We start from the raw sequence: 15,095 nt of genomic DNA, 5'->3' as shown, positions 1-15,095 counted from the left end.
CCAAGATGGATGATGAAGCTGAATAAGAAGTGTAGGATCTAGAAGAAAGATGTTCCTGCTGGATATTCATAGTATTGTAGATATGTAGGAGTCCCTGGATCTGCGTGCTCAACCTGTCCTGTGGTATAAGATTCAATGGGCCATTTCTGCTTCCCACTACTGAGGGGCATTGCCTTTGTGGACCCCAGTGTCCAAGCCTCTACTGTGACAGTGGGACCTTGGCTTCTCCACCGCATTCATTACTGCACTTTTTGGGTTTTGCTTAAAGCCTTGTAAGCAAATTCCATCTTCCTCTACTGACGTTGGTAGTCCTGGCAGAAGTTTTTTCTGGTATGGAAACTGAATGTGTTTTCCTCCTCTTAAACCATCTCTGCTTCTATTTATGTTTACTACCATAAACACGGCATTTTCTAACTTGCCCTCAGTTCTTTCTTAGATCAATTTTCTGTCCCCAATGCCTTGGCACAGCTGACCCAGCTTTTTATCCTTCTGCCAGTGATGAAATGACTGCCATTGGGCCACTGTAAGATCCACCTGTTTAAAGTGGAACTAACTACAGATGGAAAATAAAGAGCCTCGAATCTGAGGGAAGACTGTAGTGCTCAATTTATAAAACCAAAGTCCAGGGACCCATGGTTTTTCTATCTTCCACCTCATGCCTCTTCAGTCTTTAACTCACTCTTCCAGGTTCTTTTAATTTCCCTTGTTATAGAACACCTTGTCAGTTTACACCCCCACTCGCATGCACAGTGCACACATAAGTTTAATATTTTCAAAAAGAAAATAAAAATGTATTCTATTTCTCCAGCCGGGAGTTAGAATATTACCTCTGCTATTTCTGCCCTCACCCATACCCCTCCACCTCATCCTTTACACAACTTCTCTACCATTTTCTGGCCCATCATTGCCTTCAAGAACTTCTCAGCTGGAGGGTGGTGGCTGTTTGAAGCCCCACCCCCTCACACTCTTCTCATCATCTGAGATCAATGGAATGTACTTACTCCAGTATTTCCTGGTGACACGGCTGGATATCCATCCAACCATCCATCCATCTATCCATCCATCCATCCATCCACCCATCCACCTATCAGCTCTTTTTTTAAGCTCTGGCTACTGCAGAGCACTAGGACATAGATGGTTTAACCCACAGATAAGGTTTCAGGATTTCAGAAGAGCAAAATGGTATCCTGCATCAGTCAGTGCCATGTTGCTCCTAATAATAGACAGGGTGAAGGGGCAGTGGGTAGTATTTGTCTTAGGCAATTGTTCATTTGCTCCCTCCTACCTCTGCTTCAGTGCACCCAATCAGCAGCCTGATTCTAAATCAAAGTCAGAAATCTGTACATGTAAGTTTTCAACTTTAAAGATGGTTAGATTTGTTGCTTTTTGGAATTCAGAATGTTCTTTCCATGTAATGCATAGATACTAGTGACAATCACATGTTTCAGGGACATGGCTTTTGTAGTTCGGACTGGACTGTTCCCATGGGGCACAGGGTCATAGCTGATTTGCATATCGCCATTGTCTAACCCGGGGTGGTGTGGAGTGCAAAAAACGATGGATTTGGGCCCAGATCTTTGGACTGGGATGAGTTTGTGACATTGATCCACATTCGGTCCATCACCTGTTGTGTTTGCATATTCCGCCCTAAGTGCGCTGGGGATGCCCAGACGTGGGTCCCAGGCACTCCACACCACTGGAGTTAAGCTAGCCGGGCTGATGAGAGGTGTTACCTCGAAACGGTCCGGTCCTCGGATGCTTGATTCCGTTCCGGGAAGGACATGGCTTTTGTAGTTCGGACTGGACTGTTCCCATGGGGCACAGGGTCAGAGCTGATTTGCATATCGCCATTGTCTAACCCGGGGTGGTGTGGAGTGCAAAAAACGATGGATTTGGGCCCAGATCTTTGGACTGGGATGAGTGTGTGACATTGATCCACATTCGGTCCATCACCTGTTGTGTTTGCATATTCCGCCCTAAGTGCGCTGGGGATGCCCAGACGTGGGTCCCAGGCACTCCACACCACTGGAGTTAAGCTAGCCGGGCTGATGAGAGGTGTTACCTCGAAACCGGTCCGGTCCTCGGATGCTTGATTCCGTTCCGGGAAGGACATGGCTTTTGTAGTTCGGACTGGACTGTTCCCATGGGGCACAGGGTCAGAGCTGATTTGCATATCGCCATTGTCTAACCCAGGGTGGTGTGGAGTGCAAAAAACGATGGATTTGGGCCCAGATCTTTGGACTGGGATGAGTGTGTGACATTGATCCACATTCGGTCCATCACCTGTTGTGTTTGCTTAATCACATGTTTCACGACACATTCCAAAAAGCATGTGTGAATTCCAATTTTGCATATGAAAATATCCACTCATACTTTTTCTAAAGTTAGAAAAAAGAGCAATAAAACTGTTTGCTAACTTTCTTTTTTCTCCATCAGAATATACTTTTTCCACTGGAGAAACCCCGTCTTCTATATCGCTTCCATTTTGGGAGGTGTTCCCATCCCACATTGGAAAAAAGTAAACCTCTGCCCCTTTCCAAGGAGTGACATGCTTAGTGATACATTTCGGAATACTCACACAATTTTAAGTTTGTAGCTGTTCATTCACTCGCAGGCCAGTCCTGCCCTGTTCGTTTAATGACACCTCAGGGAATAGATGTATTCCCAAAAATACTTTGATAACTTCCTTTAATGAGTGGAAACTCATGTTTGCAAAATAGCAAAAGTGATTTTGTAGTAAAAAAAAAAGCCTGTTTGCACGAGTAAGTCAAACTTGGATCCTGTTTCTTAGCTTGTTTACATGTCTTAAACTTGGATCCTGTTTCTTAGCTTCTCTACATGTGTAAATCAAAGTTAGACATTGTTATCTTGCTATACTGTGCAAGTTAAACCTGGGCTCCGTGCCTTAGCTTATTGGCACGTGTAAGTCAAACTTGGGCCCTATGTATTAGCTTGTTTGTATGTGTAAGTCAAACTTGGACCCTGTTTCTTAGCTCATTTACATGTGTAAATTAAACTTGAACCCTGTTTCTTAGCTTATTTACATGTGTAAGTCAAACTCGGACCCTGCTATCTAGCTTGTTTACATGTATTTTTCAAAAACACACACTGTGGACAGTGGACCACTTTTAACACCCTACAAGCACCAATCCAACTATTTCCAATATTTTCATTTAAATTGTTTTTCAAATCGTGTGCAATAATCAGAATACTCCCTGTCCAGAGAGTATAACCCAGCAGCTTTGGGTAAACACGAGATTAGCAAAAAGTTCCGAAATGCACCACTTTGGCAGTCAAAGTTACACCATATGTCAGTGAAGGAGTATATATTCGAAAGGAGATAGTCCAAATAAAAGAGCGCTGAGTCCAAGATTGCAAGCAAGTGTTCAGGATTCTTTTAATTTTCAGATCGAAAAGCCAGCCAACGCGTTTCGTTCCTTCAGGAGGAACTTCTTCAGGGCTGTGAATCGTGAATAAACATACAAAAACCACGTGTGAGTGCCTACAACAAACCAATGTTGTGCTTAATACATACAAAAACAATCCATGTTAGCATTACCAAAGGCAAGCTAAGATTAAAAACAAACTGACATTAAAATTGCAGCAAAAAATGGAAGAATTGTATACGTGGGGAGGGAAGAAAGGAGTTATCCTATCCTATTTACCCCATTCTTTAGCTGCATGGAACATTTAAAAAAACGGGAACATATTAGGGGGTGTGTTTTCTTACTACATTCCCCTGTTCAGGCCAATTATATCTAACAGCGAAGTTCTAAATTAGGACACATATCAAATTCCGACACATTCAGTCCATATATATCATAGTGTTGTCAAGGTTACATTTAACAAACAGCGCTCACATTATTTGGCTTTTTTGCCAGATTCATGACTGCTAAACATTTCCAAATTATACACTCGGTTAATCAGCTAAAAATAATTCATATTGCCACATCGGAAAAGATAAAGTTCCGTTTGTGCATCATAGAATGGCCAATACTGTTGCCAAGGATGGTATCAAAGAAGCAAGTCCATTTATTTAGGGATGTATCTATCAAAGGAACAATTCCTACAGGTCTATAGTCAGCTATGCCGGTCATGACAGGCACACATGGCATCGCTACACTTATCTCCAAGTCCATAAGTTTATGAGAAAGGCACATGCATGTCTGAAAATGACTATTTTCGTGTTTCCCCATATGGCAAGGAAAAATGCAATACAATGAAACAGTGCAAGGGTAAAAGTAAGATTCCTACCAGTAATGATGGATGACAAAAATAAGGATTTCTTGAGCCGGGATCAGAGATTAACCATAGATATATATATCCTATGTCTGGATGTCGACGAGTGGGTGAGGTCACCAGATAATATTTCAGAAAGGTAGTTGCCTAAAAGTAATGTGTAAGAAAGGGAAAGTATCCTTGAGGACATATGTACTTTAATTTCATAGCTTTCTTAGACTATTGAAATAATCATTTAGTTTGTAAAGGCATATCAAGGCCTTTCTTACAGTGGGTATATGTAATCAAAAATTACCTTGTATCTTCCAAAAGGAATACACCTTATGAAAGCCTTCCTGCAGATTTTTCAATTATCTCTACTGTTTCTTATTTTTCATTTCTTCATCATTAGTACCGATGAACTGTAAAATTTTCTTGCTGAATTATAACCTGCAAGAATGTTGAGAATTATGGCTAATTCCATTACATAAAGCTATGACGGCTAAATGAATCCTACTTTATCAGAAAGAAACTACTGGAGGGCGCGTAGCTTGAAACGAATTAAATGACATACCTTTAAATATTTTGACGGTTCGTATTATTCACTGTCACTTGTTCCAATTTAGAAATCCCTAATCGACTCTTGCGAGGTTATCACATTCAGGTAGTTACCTTGAAAGAAAGATTTTTTATTTTAAAGTAAGTAACCATTCTTGCACATATTGCATAAAATCACACGAAAACGGACATAGTGCAATCTTTTAGATAGTCTTGCGTCAGAAGGAGCGTCCACCCTTATTGTTCAGATGTGTTTGAAGAAGCTGGACGAAATAATTCCATATTGCCTTGGTGCATGACAACAATGTTTCTAAACCACGGGAAGTATTTGCAACTTATGCTACATGGCAAGTGAGGTATCTAATTGTGTTGGCCCAGTAACGGATAAATGTGACTAAAGTCACGTCATAAACGCGCATATCAAAATTACTCAAAACCGTGACGAGATGATTGTTTGGTCACGTTAGCCGAATGCGAAAATAAACTATATAAACCCATGGGCTGTCTTTCGCGTGCAACAAACTGTCGCATATTATTTTTAGTGGCATGCTAGTCTTGTGCAGGAGCGGCGGGAAGCGAAAATAAAATAGTAGAATAGTAAGGATCCTACCTGTGGGGGTCCCATTCGATATCCCCAGTCGGCGTTTCCTCAATACTCGCGCCTGGTCTGCTCCGGCCAATGTTACCGTCCTCTGACGGCGGGAGAGTTTTTAAAGATCATAACCTCTCCACGTGTTGGTGGCTAGTAAAGCCCACAACCCGAACCACTACTAGGAGAGTCGAAAACGGCCGCCATTTTAAGCTAGTCAAAAGTAGACTGGTTCTCAGTCATTGAAAGACGATGAAGTTATCGGTGGGACAGAATATAAAAAATATATATATAAAATATATATATAACGAGAATATATAACAAGTAAAGCACCGACTTTGAAAGAAGTTAGTAAATAAACACATTATGGGGTAAATGTATAAAGAAAAAGGACTTAGAGATAATGCAGAGTAAAGGAATTAAATAACTGGTGATACTGAGTGTAAGTCAAAACCGGCACTCTGACAATAGAGGAGATGGCTGCTCCATTTACCTGTTTAGGCAGAACCCAGAGGACGCATTTAGTATAATCAATATCAACATTCAATTGAGAATACAACCATTTCACATTGTTCGTATGGACAAAAATTGGAGCCTGACCTGCAGTTAAATCGAATGGTACGGTCAAAGAAACCATAAGGAAATTAATAACCAAGAATTCCAGAGAGGTCCATAGGGGAAGCGGAAGGGCATATCGGTAGACACAGAGGACCACAAGCACCCATACTGCATTTCAGGTTAACCTAACCCCCTTTATTGAAGGGTGATATGTTTCAATCTTTAATGCGATGGTGTCCTAGACAAGATAGTAGTGCATCTCGTCGTCTGTGTTGTGTCCCATCTCTAAACACTTTAAGCGACAGATCCAAGCCGCTTCTCTTTTTCTGAGCAAAAGTTCACGGTTCCCACCTCTTGGGTGAGGTGGTATGTAGTCAATGCCATGAAACCATAGTGCCTTACCTTCTTTGTGGTGTTCCTGCATATGATAAGTCAAGGGATACTTGAGGTCATAATTCCTTATGGCACGAGTGTGTTCCTGTATCCTCTGTTTCAAGGTGGACAAACATTGCACCCCCCACATGTGTAGAATCCTATAGGTTTTGTCTGTAGCCAAGTGCCTGTCTTTTTCCTCTTGGTGGGATAACTGGGGCACAAAATGTTTCGTAGGGTTTTCCCCCTCCTGAAGGTGACACTAGGTGTTTCCGTAATGTCTTCCTTCAGGTTGGGAACCTCACACAGTAGTTTCCAGTGTTTTCTCAACACTTTGAAGACCTCCGTGCTGTTTTGTGTATATTAAAAAAAGACAGGCACTTGGCTACAGACAAAACCTATAGGATTCTACACATGTGGGGGGTGCAATGTTTGTCCACTAGGAAGGAATAAAACAAAGAAATTCAGATATAACACCGACAGAGAATACGAGATACGGCATTATATCAATTGCAATACCAGCTATGTGATTTATGTCATAGGCTGTGATTGCAATCAGATATATGTTGGAAGTACAATACGACCCTTGAAACAGAGGATACAGGAACACACTCGTGCCATAAGGAATTATGACCTCAAGTATCCCTTGACTTATCATATGCAGGAACACCACAAAGAAGGTAAGGCACTATGGTTTCATGGCATTGACTACATACCACCTCACCCAAGAGGTGGGAACCGTGAACTTTTGCTCAGAAAAAGAGAAGCGGCTTGGATCTGTCGCTTAAAGTGTTTAGAGATGGGACACAACACAGACGACGAGATGCACTACTATCTTGTCTAGGACACCATCGCATTAAAGATTGAAACATATCACCCTTCAATAAAGGGGGTTAGGTTAACCTGAAATGCAGTATGGGTGCTTGTGGTCCTCTGTGTCTACCGATATGCCCTTCCGCTTCCCCTATGGACCTCTCTGGAATTCTTGGTTATTAATTTCCTTATGGTTTCTTTGACCGTACCATTCGATTTAACTGCAGGTCAGGCTCCAATTTTTGTCCATACGAACAATGTGAAATGGTTGTATTCTCAATTGAATGTTGATATTGATTATACTAAATGCGTCCTCTGGGTTCTGCCTAAACAGGTAAATGGAGCAGCCATCTCCTCTATTGTCAGAGTGCCGGTTTTGACTTACACTCAGTATCACCAGTTATTTAATTCCTTTACTCTGCATTATCTCTAAGTCCTTTTTCTTTATACATTTACCCCATAATGTGTTTATTTACTAACTTCTTTCAAAGTCGGTGCTTTACTTGTTATATATTCTCGTTATATATATATTTTATATATATATTTTTTATATTCTGTCCCACCGATAACTTCATCGTCTTTCAATGACTGAGAACCAGTCTACTTTTGACTAGCTTAAAATGGCGGCCGTTTTCGACTCTCCTAGTAGTGGTTCGGGTTGTGGGCTTTACTAGCCACCAACACGTGGAGAGGTTATGATCTTTAAAAACTCTCCCGCCGTCAGAGGACGGTAACATTGGCCGGAGCAGACCAGGCGCGAGTATTGAGGAAACGCCGACTGGGGATATCGAATGGGACCCCCACAGGTAGGATCCTTACTATTCTACTATTTTATTTTCGCTTCCCGCCGCTCCTGCACAAGACTAGCATGCCACTAAAAATAATACGCGACAGTTTGTTGCACGCGAAAGACAGCCCATGGGTTTATATAGTTTATTTTCGCATTCGGCTAACGTGACCAAACAATCATCTCGTCACGGTTTTGAGTAATTTTGATATGCGCGTTTATGACGTGACTTTAGTCACATTTATCCGTTACTGGGCCAACACAATTAGATACCTCACTTGCCATGTAGCATAAGTTGCAAATACTTCCCGTGGTTTAGAAACATTGTTGTCATGCACCAAGGCAATATGGAATTATTTCGTCCAGCTTCTTCAAACACATCTGAACAATAAGGGTGGACGCTCCTTCTGACGCAAGACTATCTAAAAGATTGCACTATGTCCGTTTTCGTGTGATTTTATGCAATATGTGCAAGAATGGTTACTTACTTTAAAATAAAAAATCTTTCTTTCAAGGTAACTACCTGAATGTGATAACCTCGCAAGAGTCGATTAGGGATTTCTAAATTGGAACAAGTGACAGTGAATAATACGAACCGTCAAAATATTTAAAGGTATGTCATTTAATTCGTTTCAAGCTACGCGCCCTCCAGTAGTTTCTTTCTGATAAAGTAGGATTCATTTAGCCGTCATAGCTTTATGTAATGGAATTAGTCATAATTCTCAACATTCTTGCAGGTTATAATTCAGCAAGAAAATTTTACAGTTCATCGGTACTAATGATGAAGAAATGAAAAATAAGAAACAGTAGAGATAATTGAAAAATCTGCAGGAAGGCTTTCATAAGGTGTATTCCTTTTGGAAGATACAAGGTAATTTTTGATTACATATACCCACTGTAAGAAAGGCCTTGATATGCCTTTACAAACTAAATGATTATTTCAATAGTCTAAGAAAGCTATGAAATTAAAGTACATATGTCCTCAAGGATACTTTCCCTTTCTTACACATTACTTTTAGGCAACTACCTTTCTGAAATATTATCTGGTGACCTCACCCACTCGTCGACATCCAGACATAGGATATATATATCTATGATTAATCTCTGATCCCGGCTCAAGAAATCCTTATTTTTGCCATCCATCATTACTGGTAGGAATCTTACTTTTACCCTTGCACTGTTTCATTGTATTGCATTTTTCCTTGCCATATGGGGAAACACGAAAATAGTCATTTTCAGACATGCATGTGCCTTTCTCATAAACTTATGGACTTGGAGATAAGTGTAGCGATGCCATGTGTGCCTGTCATGACCGGCATAGCTGACTATAGACCTGTAGGAATTGTTCCTTTGATAGATACATCCCTAAATAAATGGACTTGCTTCTTTGATACCATCCTTGGCAACAGTATTGGCCATTCTATGATGCACAAACGGAACTTTATCTTTTCCGATGTGGCAATATGAATTATTTTTAGCTGATTAACCGAGTGTATAATTTGGAAATGTTTAGCAGTCATGAATCTGGCAAAAAAGCCAAATAATGTGAGCGCTGTTTGTTAAATGTAACCTTGACAACACTATGATATATATGGACTGAATGTGTCGGAATTTGATATGTGTCCTAATTTAGAACTTCGCTGTTAGATATAATTGGCCTGAACAGGGGAATGTAGTAAGAAAACACACCCCCTAATATGTTCCCCTTTTTTTAAATGTTCCATGCAGCTAAAGAATGGGGTAAATAGGATAGGATAACTCCTTTCTTCCCTCCCCACGTATACAATTCTTCCATTTTTTGCTGCAATTTTAATGTCAGTTTGTTTTTAATCTTAGCTTGCCTTTGGTAATGCTAACATGGATTGTTTTTGTATGTATTAAGCACAACATTGGTTTGTTGTAGGCACTCACACGTGGTTTTTGTATGTTTATTCACGATTCACAGCCCTGAAGAAGTTCCTCCTGAAGGAACGAAACGCGTTGGCTGGCTTTTCGATCTGAAAATTAAAAGAATCCTGAACACTTGCTTGCAATCTTGGACTCAGCGCTCTTTTATTTGGACTATCTCCTTTCGAATATATACTCCTTCACTGACATATGGTGTAACTTTGACTGCCAAAGTGGTGCATTTCGGAACTTTTTGCTAATCTCTTGTTTACATGTATGTGTAAGTCAACGTTGGACCCTCTTTCTTAGCTTCACGTTTGTGAAGGGGCACCCAGGATCATGGACTCCAATCAAATACTGAATATACTTATTTGTAGATATTTTGCAGTCTCTGCACTCGAATTAAGTGGCTCACTTTTTATTGATGCAAGGGCTGATTTTTTATTCTGAAAGTTAACAGCTTTTTGTATTGTTCTGGTATGACAGTTCATGTGTACCATGAAAAAGAAGCACCTCACAGTCTAGGTTAGAATCAGGGGTCTTCGGTCAGTAGATTTATACCCACGAAGCCCCCAGGATCAGTAGCTGTTCAAAGCGCAGCCCCAGCCTCAAACGAAGACTCCTGCATTCGAAGCACGCGCCGCACACTCAACCGCACTAGAAGTGCACAAGCTACAAAGACATACACACGGAGAGATGCACCAAATGCGAACACCATACTCCTTCCTACTCACAAAACGGTAAATGGAAATACACAACAAGTTGTACAAAAGATCACATCTAATAAAACATGCGATGCACACAGAAAACACTTGCAAAACCTTCCTCTGCTACTGGGAAGCCTCCGGCTTTCTTTGTTCACAACAGCAAGGGCAGGCACACGAGGTGAACACAAAGCACAGCTATCACTTCACACAAAACAACAGGACCCAGTGGCTAACACATAAACAAAAATCAGCTATGGTCAAAATTCCCACTGCTTCACACACATTCAAATAACAGAACTCAAGTCCAACAAGCATTTACAATGCAATAGGTCTCGTATTTGTGAGAGTTTTAGCTATTGGCATTGTAAATTACAATGCCTTTTATTAATCTGTGCTGATAATTAACACCTAAATAAAAGGCATTGTCATTTACAGTGCCAATTGCTCAAACTATTGTAAATGCGAGAGCTATTTCATTTAAAAGAAGCGTCTGCCATTGTCCTGGGCTGCTAGGGAATGTTGCAGGAATGCATGTAGTGCCTGCAGTAGGAGAAACTCGTTAAAGAAAATAGTGCTTACAGACTAAATAAGACATACAGTGTAACAACAGAAGTAAAAGCGCCAGCCCTCCCATGGGAAGTTACAAATGAAGACAAGGCGGTACTAAGGAGGGACTAACAATTAACGAATCAGAAGCCAGCATTTACAAAGGACAATGACACAAGCCAATAACAAATATGGGCGGAGAATGGGCGGAGCTTCAAGAACATACTCGAATACAGCATGCCTCGCAGAGCAGCGCATGCGTATAGACTGCCCAGGCTCGACCTAGAAACACTGCACCCACATAGGCAAACCTATATAAACAATCCCACACATGTCCAAAAGGAAAACAAGGGTAAAACTTTCCTCCATATGAAATTCAACACACACTATGGACAATATCCGCGCTCGCACCTACTGGTTCGTCACAGCTAGCACACACGCAAAGTGCCCTCTGAAATACACATGTTCCATACACACTGACAGCTTCCTAACAACTAGAACCTCCATGTTCAACTAACACAATCATGGGCAGTCCACTCTGTGGTGTTTGCACCTTCACATAAAGTAACAGAGCTTTGGATTGCTCCCCTTCTATTCCTCGGACATATAACACAGCAACGAGCATCCCACCCAGTGGAGTACAGACACTGAATGCATAGCAAATGAAGTATGAGCACATCAAAATTAGCAGCAGGATAAATGTAACTTCACCTCCTCCACCCGTGAAAATAGATGTGGCGTGAAACCCAGTTGTTGCAAATGTGCCCACCCATATTTGCATACAAAAAACACAGAAATTAGGCGGTCATTTTAACACACAAAACACAGTACAAGTGCTGTTTCCCAAAACCCATCCAAAGGTAACATGAATACTTTGGAAGCTAACATTAAAACATCCAAAGCTAAAAGAAAACTTTCTTTCAGCAATATTATGAATTGCCTTTGCCGAACACATCCTATGATTTGATAAAACTAAAGAAGCCATATTTGAGCCTAGAGGCAGGCCACAAGTTAGCTTATTTTTTCTTGCAGTTCTTTGTTTTTCATTTGAATTCTAAACATTAACATTTGAATTCGTATGTAGAAAGTGGCAATCACCCCCACATTATAGTACATGTCTCCATTTCTTCTCCAGCGCTATCATGGGCTGCACTGGCTTTCTCTACTGTTGAACAGACCACTAGGTGCCATGAACAGATCTCATCTCTCACAATATTGATGAGATAAATACTGTATTTATTAGGATACCACGTTAACAGTACCTCTTCTGAATCCTAGAAACACTTCAGCTTAGATTTGCCAGGGCTCTACACTGGCGTTAGCACGATGCAAAGCAGTAGCTGTGATTAACTCTACCGTGAAAACCTTGTTGTGTAATGGAAAGGGGCACTTTTCTCTGTTCAAAAAACACTTCTTTGCATCAAGGAGACGTAGCTGAGGACGGATTAGCACAAGCATTTGTAGGTTTTGACACAAAAAGTCTGATCTCCTGGGACATACTGCACATTACCTCAAAAGCTAACGACTACTGAAAGGTTAATTAACCAAGGAGAAATAGGTGTATTTGCCCCTAAAACCGACAAATGTCATGTCTGCTGCTGCACACAGCGCTCATCCAATGTCTATGAACCTTTGAGTTTGTCTAGGCATATAACTACCTCATGGAATGTGAAGCGCTCCGATACCCAAGGGTCTTGTTCGCGCTATACAAAACTCTTAATAAATAAATAAATAAATAAATAAATAAATAAATATACATTTGTACTAGAAGGGGAAGATTCCAGTGTAGCTCTTACAATAGATAGCGCTCACTCAACTTTGCACGAGGGTGCTAGACTGCGTGCTATGCAAGGCAGCATGTTTCTGTGCAGTGGATGACAGCAGCAGCAGAAGGCCAATCTTTGTAGATAAGGCCCTGTCATGTGTATTTCCTTTCTCGCAACACATGCAGTAAATTTTGCTGCTGCGCTGTGTCTCATGAAATGTAAGTACATTTGAGCCTTCTCGTCCTTCACACTGTTTTCCAGAAATATTGCAGAACAACATATTAACATATTGTGAATTTCACTCTACACCTTCCCATGAGCATAAGGTACAATGTTAACGTGCAGTCGTCTTTCGGTTTCATAGCCATCTCAGAGCCTCACTGGTCAGATGCACATGCACAGTCCAGTAGGAGCACACTGGCACACTGTGTCTCTTTGGATCATTACAGCACTCTGGGCACTTCCATCAGACTAATGGATTATTTAGCCCAGGTCCAAACAGACATCATTGACCTAGGATGATTATCAATGTTAAAATTGAGAGCAGAAAAAAACATTATGCCACAAGATAAAATGTACAGAGTCCACGTGATATTGTCCCACTAATCTCTCAAGGGAACTCAGTGCACCACAACTTTCAAACCTGAGGTAGAGCATGAAACAAGTACAGGTCCTGCTGTGCCAAAACATAAAATGTTAATTTCGTAAAAACTACATGTCGCACCTGGGAATACCACGCAGTGTTCTGCTTGCCCATTGTTTGCCCCTGCTTTTATATTGCACTGGGATGCACTTAAAGCCAGGTAACGCTACTATTCTTCTGGCCTTTGTCTTAAGAGTCTTAGTAGTGGTTGTGCTGTGCGTATACGTTATGGGTAAGAGGTTTGCAACACAAAGCACATTTTGCACTGCGATCACATCACCCTTAAGTCCAACATAGCTTTTACATATTAAAGTTTATCAGTGTTTCTGTGTGCATATCTTTGCATCGTTTAGCGTTGTGTTAGTGCCCTTGCAAATAATTATTTGAAAGAAACCGTGATGGGAGGAGCACATAACAGGAAAAGGGCAAATACTCAATACATCTGTTGACTTTGTACTTATCCAATCGCTATGCTTTGTTTTACTATTGTATTGTTTATTACTCTTACATAAAAAAATATTTAACAAAAAAATGATACCTGCTCAAACCTTAGCTGATTTTAAGGGACCCAGTATTGTGTACTCTGTCTCAATTTAAAAAAAGCTGTTTCCCTGGTGTGACCCTCCAAAATGATTCCCTCAGTCCAAAGCAGTTGAAGCATAGTAAGACCGATTGGCCCTCCCAAGTGACAATCACTTTAAAATGAGTGTAAAATACTGGTGGGGCCATCTAAAAGAAAGGAGTCAGCACTTTGCACATTTTCTTTAAAATGTTGATATATCTTCTCTCCCTTTCGACACACTCTCCTTTTGACAACGTTGGACACAAGTTGACAAGAAAAAGTTAAATACATTAACGTACCACAGCTGCTTTTCTGTTGGTGCCTAGAGTCCTTAAAACAAATTCATAACATGGTTCAAGTGGGCTTCAAAAAGGTATCCCAGCTACCAGAGAAAGATGTACTGATTAATGCTGAGAGAAATTTCTAGAAGTGATTGCTTTACTGTCCCAGCCTATGGGGAAAGGCGAGAGTCGATGAGTGGATTTCATATGACCCTATGCTCAGAGTGGGAGTTGAGGTGTAGAGTTTGCGGTCACTTGGTGGACTTTATGAATGTTTTAGACTCACCTCCTCCGGCAGCATCCCTGGTTTTCAAGGAAGGTGCTGTGGCCCATGAGGATGATATATTTACTCTCCTGTGTGTGGTATATCTGGACACAAGCCGGCCCTTGCATAACTCAGTTGTGCAACACAAAATTATGTGCCCCTTGCTGAATGTGGCAAGGGGCCCCTGAGACTCCGACGGAAATGTGCAGGTCTCAGGCTGAATGAGGTGACTCCGGAACAGCGGGTGTTTCCCTGGGCCACACAGACTTCTGCGGTCTGTGTTACGCACCTGCCATACCCACTCCTTCACCTGTGGTGCCATTAACATCCTTTTGTCTAAGGAACCATTTCCTCCACATCTTAATATCTTTTTGGCCTCCACTATGTTCTACACATGAACATGTAAAAATAAGCAGCACGCTAAAGACTTTAGACCTATACAGGCATGGTTTCACCAAGTAAATATAGCACACTGGCTGTATTGTTTTCAAATGGTAATGGTTTTGTTTGTCTATCCCCCTCTTAAAACAAAGCCAATATACA

At 41.0% G+C, this 15,095-nt stretch overlaps 1 protein-coding gene across 2 annotated transcripts in view; it reads left to right on the top strand.

Moving 5' to 3' along the window:
* The window catches only part of CTBP2 (C-terminal binding protein 2), a 161,682-nt gene that overhangs the window by 2,357 nt on the left and 144,230 nt on the right, over window positions 1-15,095 (top strand). The gene's annotated exons all lie outside the window — the stretch shown is intronic.

This window comes from Lissotriton vulgaris, chromosome 5 (genome assembly GCF_964263255.1).
Source record: "Lissotriton vulgaris chromosome 5, aLisVul1.2, whole genome shotgun sequence".
Classification (NCBI taxonomy): domain Eukaryota; kingdom Metazoa; phylum Chordata; class Amphibia; order Caudata; family Salamandridae; genus Lissotriton; species Lissotriton vulgaris.
The sequence above is the reverse complement of the archived record's forward strand: the minus strand, read 5'-3'. Positions and strand labels throughout refer to the sequence as shown.